At 32.8% G+C, this 11,614-nt stretch overlaps 1 long non-coding RNA gene across 1 annotated transcript; it reads right to left on the reverse strand.

The window, feature by feature from the left end:
* Positions 1-259: 259 nt before the first annotated feature.
* LOC106643480 (uncharacterized) lies at positions 260-4,096 on the reverse strand. Its single transcript, XR_001339100.2, has 4 exons — positions 3,993-4,096; positions 3,770-3,863; positions 1,858-2,111; positions 260-1,773 (listed from the first exon to the last, which is right to left on the reverse strand). It is a non-coding gene; the product is annotated as an uncharacterized LOC106643480 (long non-coding RNA).
* Between the last annotated feature and the right edge of the window lie 7,518 nt (positions 4,097-11,614).

Raw genomic sequence — 11,614 nt, forward strand, 5'->3', positions numbered from 1 at the left:
ATTTAAATGACTCACCTTTATTGAATTTATAATAATAATAACATTCGTAAATAGCTTTGATAGGTGACGTTGTACTGATGTGTATGAATATTAGATGTTGTAGAACCGAATAGAGTTTAGTTTATAAATCTCTGTGTCTGAAGAAGGTACAGTGTACCGAAACAATTGTAACACTAATATATGACAATAAATTGTGAAGATTTATTTATAAACTCATTTTTCATTTGATTTTAATACTAAGATTAGACTACATGATGATTTTAGGAAGAATTTTTCATTATCACGAGGTTACTTGAAAGCTCATTTTATACTTCGAATTACCCTAGTTAAATGAAGGCCCATAATAAGTGACTGTATGATTAAATGAGTTTAGAACGGTGGAATAATTTGTATCCCTTGTATCTCAGCGTACTATTCCTAGGCTTTCATTAAAAGCCTAACTACCAGTTTTAGGAGGGAGATGTTATGTAGAATGTTAGAATAAAAGTGATTTCAGAAGATTTTACCCTAACGATTCGCCCAATATAGTTTAAGTGTAGAGCGAAATGTCACTTGTACGTCTACGCGTAGTATACCGATCTCTGATCAAAATTAATTTTTCAAGTTAACTTTTTTCATACATAATTAAAAATGTGCATAACTATCTCGGATCATAATAAAAAAATCATGAAAAATATTACTTTATCTTAATTTGTATTGAAAAATAACGAAAAGATGAAAGAATAATAATTCATATGACTATCTTAATAATAATCTTGTTTAGTCCTGCAACTTATTTTTCTTTTAAATAATTGTAATAAAAAAATTAATGAGCAAAATTTGTTCTTATTTTAAGAAAGAAAGAGTTGCATTTCATTGATAAAGCATATCTTACAGAAAATCCTGCAGAAAATACTACAGGATTCTCTGCATAGAAAGCCCATTTCCTGAGGAATTCCGCTCAAGTTTCTGGAAGAACCTACAGGACATCATGAAAGATTCTGAGAGAACCCCTACAGGATTTCTGGCAGAAATTGATTGTACGGAAAATACTTACAAATCTTAGAATCCTTCTGAAGTTCATTAAAAAAAAATATTGTTAGTTATCTTAAAAGCCCTTCGCACAGCGCAATACAGGGTATCTCAAACTTCTGATTTTTTAGAGTAAAAAACAGTAAGTTAAGTTGCCAGGGCCAAAAATTACGAAATGCATGGCACAGTAGAATTTTTGTTACTTCTTGAATTAAAGCAAGTAATGTAAAATTACTTCCAAAAAAAATTTTTTTTCAAGCATTCTGAGTTGTGTGATTAAGTTGCTTATTTTTATAATTATTAGTATTATTCTTTTGAAACAGAAGGATCAAGATATTTCAGATAAAGTATAAAAAAATATCGTATCATAAAAGTATTGTTGGTCTAAGTAAGACTCTGTGAGCTATGTTTTGTTTTGCAAGAGATGTCAGTTTTTAATGGTTGAAAATTTACGTCGATAACCACTATTTGACCCTAAAAAATTAAAACTAAAATTTGATCCTGATCCCACAAAACTTTTAGTAGTTAGTCGAGTAAAATAAAATAATTTTAAAAAAAGCCGACAAAAACCTTCATTTTCATGCTTTTGTACTACGTCGCTTTTCTTTGCAAGAAAGATCGTATGTTGTCCTCCACCTTAAACTTGAAGGGCCTGAACATCTTTTAGATACTTGGAATCGATTAAAATGAGTTTAAGAACGTTTTTTTCTTCTCAAGTGCCAAGCTTTCCCTTGGATTCCATTTCTCAGGCATAAAGTTTTCCTGAAATAACATCGTTGAAATCATAATTGAGGTCATAAGTTTTAATTTTTTATACTGTCATTAGTCAAGTTTTAAATTATTTACCAGTATGTGTAACAGCAAGCGACTGAGCAGTGCCAGCTGCAACGTCTATGCGTTACTCTTTACTCAGCGATGGTACAAGAGTTATTTCTGTTGAATTGACACCTACAGCACCAAGTCCTACAGGGTATAAACTAGTCCTTTCGTTTATCGTTCAGAGCAGTTGTACGAGCAGTTGCGGCCTTGAGCGTTATAAATGTCTTAAATTAGCATTATACGCTCGTGTCTCGTTCGAAAATTTTCAGTTTCGACGACGGCTGGAAGCAACATACAGAGTTGTTAGATTTTGTACGGTATGGGATCGTAAAGTTATTAATATAAACAACATTGTCAAGCATTTTAGAACCAAAAAAACTGTATCGAAGACTTTGATGGTGTTGAATTTGTGGGACAAAAATTTGAAAAATTTTTAAACTCGATCTTTCCAAAATAAAACTTAGGCTCGTAATGCTGAAGAATGTCATGTAACTTTGTAAGGAGTTGGATCATCGACTCGGAAGGTGGTGGCTTAGAATATACCTGTTTTATACATGAAATAGGTGCAGTGGCAAAGTTTAATTTTCATTTGGTGCGTCACAATCTCGATTTTTTGACGCATTTATAAGAGCCAGTAACGCTCCTTTTTACAAAAATCTAGTATATCTTCGCAAGGGCATTATCGACTAGAAGGTGATGGATCAAAATAAAGCTGTTTTGCATATAATATAAGTGCAGTTTAATTGTTGTTTAGTGCGTTACAAAATGGATTTATGACAGCCCGTAATGCTATCCCGTAACGAACGCTTCTATCTTCGTTTAATGTAGTATTATCAACTTAGATATTGACTTATGTAAATTTTAATGATTAGTGCATTATATTAATGTTGGAGTAATGTCAAATTTTTATAAAGAGCACCGTTATCCCGATTGTAACGAGATTTTACAGTAAAAGCCCATAATGCTTCTTTTTTTTTTAAATAAGATAAAAAAAATTTTAAAAATTTTTCTCGAGCAGGTTCAGCTGAACTCAAAAAATTGTAGCTTATTATGGTCACTGACAATGCGAAAAAAACATTTCAACAATTAAAAATCCAATTGAAGCGTTTGTCCATTCCAGCCCTTAAAACATACCAGTTTTCGTAAAATGACTCATTGAGGAAATTCACAAAAAATATCTCATTTTGGACCCTATATTAATAAAAAAAAATAAAAAATATACGAAATACACAAATAAAATAAGGTAATCACACATACAATCAGATCTTATTTAATCAAAGCAATGGCGCGTACACACTAACTATTTAAATAAAACAGCGAAAGTAATAATTTATTGGGGAATAATTGTTATACATTTTTCTATTTCACTATTTGTAAAAATAAAATTTAAAACAATTTTGACAATTTTTGGAGAGCGCACGTGTGGTATAACTCATTAGGTCTTATCTGTTTTCTCCAATGGCAAGTAACAAAAGTAACAAAAGGTAATTAAAACGTGGTATGTCGCAACCAAACGCCTGTAGTACCGTAGTGTATTTTTTCATTTTAATCATTTAATTTGATGGTCAGTTATTTCGGATTCTTTGGTTATAAAGGTCAGTTGAAGCAGAACTTTTTAAATGTAATTTATAAATAATATAGAAATACATGTCACAAAAAAACATGGGGAATCTTTTCTGCACCTGAGTGCTTAATTTATTGCTGATACAAAGATGCAATCATGAATGCTAGCTGCTTATAAGCTGGAAGTGTGTAACACGCTGCTGATTATCACTTAAGACAGGCACATTGCAAAGCAAAACGAAATAAAAGCTAAGCAACATGCAAGAAGTAGTTATAGCTTCAATTAATTTAATAGCTTAACTAAACATTGTCGCGTATTTTAGAAATCTTTTTTTCAATATTTAATTCTTTGTATACAACAAAAGAATATACTTACTGTCGTTCTGCATCAAAACCCGTTTGCTGGGTACATCTTGACATTTTGGCAGTAGCTGGCCGTTTGTTTCCAATTAGTTTTCTCTGTAGCTGCACTGGAAATCGGAAACAAAAAGAAAAGGATTATTTGATAATATTCATATTATCAATGGGCTCGAAAAAGGACATGTACTTCAGTAATTGTTTGAGAATTAAAAAAAATAAATGAATAAATTTATACTTACTTTTTCAAGTTAACGGAGATGTTTTCACAACTACGATATTAGATCCTACCAAGAAATGGTAGGGTACTTGCTTTACAGCCGTCAAATCTATACTGCTGCACTGAGCAAGTCTACCACGATACTAACACTAAGTGAAAAGGTTGGCTTTACCGCGCTAATGCTACGAAAAGTCGAGTTAAGTGAAAATTTGTCATAAGTGTGAGAAAAACAGCATGATATCGTTGTCTCTTTTCACTTACTCAGGTGATCACGCCACCTAGCTGATATTTTTCGCTGTCGGCAGGTGATTGGACGCCTTGGGGCAATAAATTCAAAGCCAATCGCTTAACTGTAGCCAACAAATTCATTGCTTTATCAGTTAGGTGACGTGGTCACTTGTAATTACTGTGAGGGGAACAGCGATGTCGTGTTATCTCTTTTGACTAACGATAAACTACCTCTCTCAATTAGAAGAAGCACTGCTGAAAGCAGCCGTGAAAACACAATACCACAGTAGCTTTGGTAGATCAAGAAAAAAATCAAGGACGTTATTACTTGTCATAGAACTTATGATGAAACAACATTTTTAAAAATACTGATTTTACCATCAGTATACTACCATGCCAAACTATACTGAAAATAATTTTCCAGCGAGTATTAAAGTTAATAATATCGAACTGCACAACTAAATTGTGTTATTGATATCATTGAAGAGGAACAAAAATAAACTTACTATAAACAATAACACACAAATAAAAATATTCAAATATTATATTGCAAATAACATTTTGCTATATCGCAAACAATACACTATCAAATTGATTGGTTTGAAGTTTACTAAGATTTTAATCTAATCTTGCTACCAAAACCGGTAGCTGGTACATATAAAAAATGCATGAATGTAGTAAGGAATGTAAGCTGGTGTACGCTACTCGTTAGAGAAGTTCAAATTTTTGTTAAAAACTGACTGTTTATTCTATAAAGTAGTAACCCTCCTAAAAGACGTGAACATCTAGTTATTTATTTTTGAAGTTTTAAAAGTACATTAAAATTTTGTTTAACATTCTTTACTAAATATATAACAGCATTTAAATTAAATTTTCTCTAACAATACTTCGTAAAATTCTCATAACTGTATAAAGTTTTAAAATTTTGTTTGACCGCATAATTATTTCAGAGGATGCTCACCTAAATCATGATAAAGTATTCCTATATTTCCTGTCAATACCTTAACTTATTTTTAATAGCCTGTAGTTTAGAAGTGTGAGTCCGTTGGAAATAGCATAGGCTTCGTTATGTTTTTTTTTTTTTTGTAAGGCACGACTGCTTTATTAAAGTGCGTTGTATTTTTGTCATGAGTTTATAGTGTAACCATGTCTAAATAATCTATTTCTGGTGTGAAACAAATTTTGAAGACAACATGAGGATGATCCAAGTGATGCCCATGAAGTACCAAAATATATGTACGAACTAATAATGTTTTTATCTATTTCAGATCAAATTTAGTTTGTGCATCTTCGTTTGTATATTATACTCAGACACTTTGAACTTAAATTCCATCGAAGGAAACCCCCCTTAAAAATTTTTTTTTTTTTTTTTTTTCTAATATTGTTATAGCTTAACCGTAAATTTTAAATGTCGGAAGTAGCCAGTTATTTAAGCATAACTCTGAAAGTCATAGAAACTTGGCCTTAAAGAGAAAGTTTTAGATCTTTTAAAAATGTCAAGGCATGTTTAGATGCATGTCCTCTATACAAGATCACAGTGAACAGGACCTGAAATAAGTGAACGCACTGTCATAGAAAAAGCTCAATGGCAAAAACAAGGGGGGCACGCATAAACAAAGCTCATTCACTGGAACTAGTTTCAGAGAAGATAGTGCAGGAACTTAAAAATTCTATGCAGCGATGACGTGAACAGAAGACTCGAAGTGCGTGTATTTGCTGCGTTGGACTACATAACGTGGGTATACGTTATGCATATCCATTTCAACTCATGTACAATAATAGGTTATTTTTTGACTTACAGAAATAAATGTAAATAATAGCAATATTGTAATATACACTTATTTCATCTGTAAGAATGGTTTTATTTAGAACTAGCAGCCCCCCGTCTCGGCTTCGCCCGAGACTTACTGAATAAAACACCGTAGTGTGTTGACATGTAATGTGAAACGTTTTCAGTTAGAAATTTTACATTTATTCCTGACACAGCTCAGAACAAAAATCTTCTTATTAGAAGTATATTTTTTCGGAATCCATATAGTTTATTTGGTCAAATAATAAAGTGTAAAAATTCAAAAAAATAATTATACTGAAAAGTACCGTGCGTTCTTTATGCCATAAAATACTCGATGGCTATAAGAAGTTGTTGATTTACAGTTTCTTCTGTGTATTTTCTATATATAAGAGATCAGCTTATCATAACTACTTATATTGATTTTATCGAAAGTTTTTACACTTGCTTTTTAGCATCGAGAAACGAGACCGTAATGGTGGCAACTATCGACGATATTTCCTTGAAATATGCTAAATATACTTGTTTAACAAAGGTGTTTTTTTTTGTGAACGCCACAACTTGAATGATTTACTGTTTTAGCATAAATAAAAACCTCATATGTTGAAAAGTAATTGGCTTACAGGTTTGAAACATGGTTCAAAATTCTAAATAATATGAAAAAGTCATACGTTATCGGAACAAAATTTCAAAATATTTGATACTGAAGAATGTTGAAATAATGAATAGAGATAAAATCAGAATTCGACTATTAAGTCAATTGTCATAAGGTGTATAAGTAGTCGTGAGAGGTAACAGAGAGAAAATAAATAACACTTGCGTGAAAAAAACTGTATTTAATTTAAATGTGTTGTAACATAATGAGTATAATGCTCATTAAGTGCAAGAATTATATGTACAACAGTGTTATTACAATATGCTATATTTAAGTCTGTATACGTATAGTGGCATAATATTATCATGTTTTTGTACACAAACATACATAATGAATCTCTTACGTGTGAAAAGGATGCATAACAATAAATTATAATGTTCTTTTGCGTTTATTTACCTACTTGACGCAACATAACTTATGATTCTAAAAATCGTTGCTTACAATATTAGCTATAATTTTATAATAAAAAATATGTAGGAAATGTTCCTTTCAGAAAGAAACAGCTGCAAAAATATATAACAAATTTCTGTTAGTTGTTGTAGGAGATGTTAAAATGTGGATGATATTTCGTAAAAATATATACAATTGCCATGCATTATCAGTATGAGGCACTTTATTACCTGCAATCAAACCAAAACTTCTACCAAAAAACAGTGATTCTGCTGATGACATTTTTAATTTTTGATATTTTTTGACATAGGTCGTTTCAATCGGCAACGACACGTTTTTATTTGAAACACCAAAATTCAAGATTTTTAACTCGTTATTTATGAAATCTATTGTAAAATATTTGTAATATATTAGTCAACTTTTCCTGCTCATGTAACAACACTTTCGTAAAGCTGTTCTTCGAAATCAGCAATGTCTATCACGTGTACGTACATATATACGTATGATATTCTCAGTGTCAGTTAGACATTCGTACGACCCGTCGAGTGCGTTCACTCGGATTTTTGAGTGAACGAAATTTGTTCCTCTGAAAGCTGAGTTAGCGCTCGGTATTCACTCAGCTAGTTGGGTGTCGACACGCCACCACGCGGCTGAACGCCAAACGTACACCGTGCACGTAAATTGAAAGTATCTCTGAGTGTATTTTTTATGAAATGTCAGCTGAGATCTAAGGTGAGTTTTTTGACATGAGATAGTCACCTGAAATATCAGGTGAGATCTTACTTGATTGTGGCAGACAGGGTGTGATGTGTCCTGTGCAGAACGAAATTAAATAACAGCAAAAAAGTTATGATATAACTATTTACAGAAACATTTTGGCAATCAAAAAACCATTTTGATTTTACACCTCAAACGTACTTGCACGGGAGAATTAGGCTACACCTTTTATAAAAAGTCCTGATTCCAAATAATTCAATCTGCTATTCTATTATCTGCAGCAGTAGCTACAGTAACTAGAGACAAGTAAAGTGTGACTATTAGTATATAAGACATCAGTATATCGACATAAGTGAAAAAATTCTATTGCAGCAGAAGCTATTGTTCTACAAAATTTAAGTGATATTGATAAGTGAATAAATTTACGATTATGCAGTGTGAAGTAAGTAAAGATTTTAACGTGGACATCTCTATCATCCAGAAGCTTTGGAGCAAGCCCCAATCCTATCGACGACAACAACAGCAGTATCGGCAGTTGCGAGAGAGGTTCCCGGATGAGAAAGATCTGAGCAAATTATGCCTAAATGGGCCAGGTTCGACCTCGAGCAGCGGATATACTGCTCCTGTAGCAACTTCACGCTAGGCTCCAACTTTAGCGCCTTCGAATCTTAGTCTTGCCAGACAGAAGCCAAGATCCGAATCGTCTTGGTCCGCGTCATCTTCTTCCCGCTCATCCTCTTCACTGCCACTTTAATCCCAAGACCAGCACTATAATACTCTCCGTCCGATATCCATTGAAGCCCCGATCGCAGTTTTCTTATCCTACCTTACTCTAAGGCAGCGAAAGCGCGTGCGTTCAGAAGATTCGGAAAATGGCAAGGAGCATCCCATCGCCTCTCATCACAAGGGAGCTCGCTGTGACAGCAATGTGGAGATGGTGCTAAGGGATCCTTTGCCGCTGAGCCCTGGCAGATCCAGTGCCTCACTGGACAGCCAAGAGAAGCAAGAGGGTGCAAATGCTGATCTTGCGTGCCAAAGATCCAATACCTCCAATTTTAAAATCAAGGTGCTCGATGTTTTTCAAATCAACAATAAATTTGAAAGAAGCGAACGGGAAAAGACGCGCAAGTACTGCATTAATCGCCCAAAAGTGCTAAAATATATGGACCATAAGAAAGAGCTCAGCAAATTGGTACAAATCATCAAAATTAACAATTACCAGCGCCTGAGGGGGGTCCAGACCGACGAATCAGCCGTAGACCTAAGGACGCCATTGGTCGCTCTTGCCGATCTTGGTCGGCTGTTACCATCGTTGGACCAAAAGAAACACAACATCGTTTCCCAGCTGAAACCACCATGCAGCTCCTAAGGCTGCTCTTCCTCCTGCTGTCAAGAAGTACCCCAGCCAGGCGATTGCTCCTCTTTGCCTGCCAACTCGAGGTAAAGAAAGTGTCCAACGCGCTCAACATTGTGGTATATACCACCAGCTAAAAAAAGTCACATAGAAATAGTGGAGACTGTTCAGTTTCTGGAGGTGGAACCCAAGTAGAAGACCACACTTTCTCTGATGAAGCCAAAAAGTGACTTAAGCCGTTAAGTGTAAAGTATAAATAATATAAGTATAGTAATTTGTGAGTTTAAAAATATATAACAATTTCTTCTCTTGTGCGTGCCATATAATAGTTTTTATACATCTTACTTGAGATACGAAATATTATATTTAATGAATATAGTGGAACAAGCGCCCTCGTATAATAAAATATTTGTCTTTGGTATATTTGTGTAATCAAATACATCATAGAACTCAGGCAATGTGCGTGACTCATCTTGTGTGGCACAAGATGTTTGAGCACATCAATGACGTGTATTATAAGTAATTACGATAAAAAAAAAAAAGAATAAAAAAAACAGCCGCCATTAGAGATGTAATGCGTCTGTTTTGGCGTCCACTGCCCCGCCATGGTACGTAACCCATGACTTGATACTAGCCCCCTCATGTGTTTTTGCAACCCGATCAAAAGTATCCACAAAGAGTAGAGTAATGAAAAAAATTGTGAGTAAGAAAAAAAGAGAATAGGTCCTTGTAGAGTGGTAAACGCAAGATCGACGTGACTATATATGGTACGAGTATGCGTGCATAGGAGTAACAAAAAGGGCCACTAATTGTTTTTTCTTTTTCTCTCCCTACCCGTGATTTGAACTGTTGAGTGTATAGTATATATAATACAAGTATAGTGATGTATAATTTTAAGATCTATATCAACCATTTCTTCTTTTCTTCATTATATATGATACTTTTTAAACATCTTACTTGATGTTTAAAATATTTAATTTAATTAGTATAGTAGGAAAAAGGGCCCTCGTGTTATATAATTATATTTGTCTTTTGTATATTTAAGTAAAAAGAAATGAAAAAAAAAAACCAGTGAAGAAAACAATTGTTCTTTATTGTAATTAAATGTGTACTTGAGTACTTATATTTATTAATTAGTAAGTAAGTATAATTAAATTCAAAAAAAAAGGAAAAAAAAATGAAGTTAAAATTTTATTAATTACAAAATGCGTCTTTTTTCGACTTTCAGAATCGAATTAATATATTGTATCAATTATTTGATTGTATTTGTACATGGGTATATTTTGTATGTTCGTATTCGTGCACATCTGTATAAAATTGTACTACCTTACAAAATTTACTGCATTTGAAATAAATATAAGATATTGTTCGGAACACATAAAACAAATCGTCAATATTGCGTGCATATTTTTTTCCTTCCTCAACTTAAATTTTCTGCAACCTAATAAATTTCTACCTTTTTAAAACATCATAGTATAAATCTGAATGTATTAAGTAACTCTTTTTTAACAAATTTGAAATTTTGTGACAACTGAAGAATAAACCAATTTTCGAACATTGACGTTTTATCTATAGTTTTTTCAAAACGATATATCACTTATCTTAAGAAATTAAAAATGAATTGCAGACAGCTACACGAGTTGGAACTTATCTCATTTATACGAGTATTCCAAGTCACCGTAAAGTCAAAAAAATTTAAAATTAGAGGAACTAAACCAATGTTTAGTAATAGATAAGAGGATAATTATTGGTAAACCTGAACCAAGAAGCTTTTTAGATTTTCATGTACACTGGCTGGCCATATATTTACGGCCCCCCTAAGAATCGGCTGTCACTGCACATGAGCAAAATAACATGTAGAATGACATTCATTATTATTTCCCGAAGTCACGAATACCATGCTGGGCAGAGTACTAAGGTATTCACCAATATTTCAATTACGCTTAAATATATACATTGTTTTTGTACAAAATATACATGCGTACAGTAAAAATGTTCACACAAAACCTTCTTGGCGCATAATTGTCTTTTATCTCTTATTGTTGCATAACTCGAATTACCAGATAACATGGGCAACACTTTCTGAATTCTTGCCTTAACAGTTTTCTACATAATAGTAGTTGTAGCGTAATACAAACACTTCTGCAGTTTATATATAAGTGTGTTACTAAATGTTTGTTGCGCAAAGAAAAAATAGTTATACCTTTTTTATACACTTCTGACATAGCAAGGTATTAATGTACCGATCAAAAATCAATATTTCTTAGTTTAATTTTGTTAAAGTATAAGTATTGAACTATATTATACCACAAGCGTCACAAAAAATTGTATGTTGCTCAAAAAAAAATTTTTTACCGTTCTTATATTTTGTTTTCAGATTTTTTCGAGATAACAAATTCATCAGGAAGAACATTCTTTATTGCCAGTATACAAAGACTGAAATGGTGCGAAACTAGTATTAATCTTGGCATGAAATTTTAGACTTTAATACATTATATTTATAGTATAATA

The sequence above is a fragment of the Copidosoma floridanum genome, unplaced genomic scaffold (genome assembly GCF_036245765.1).
Source record: "Copidosoma floridanum isolate Cflo_tuat_1 unplaced genomic scaffold, Cflo_Japanese_pri ptg000040l, whole genome shotgun sequence".
NCBI classification, from domain to species: Eukaryota; Metazoa; Arthropoda; class Insecta; order Hymenoptera; family Encyrtidae; genus Copidosoma; species Copidosoma floridanum.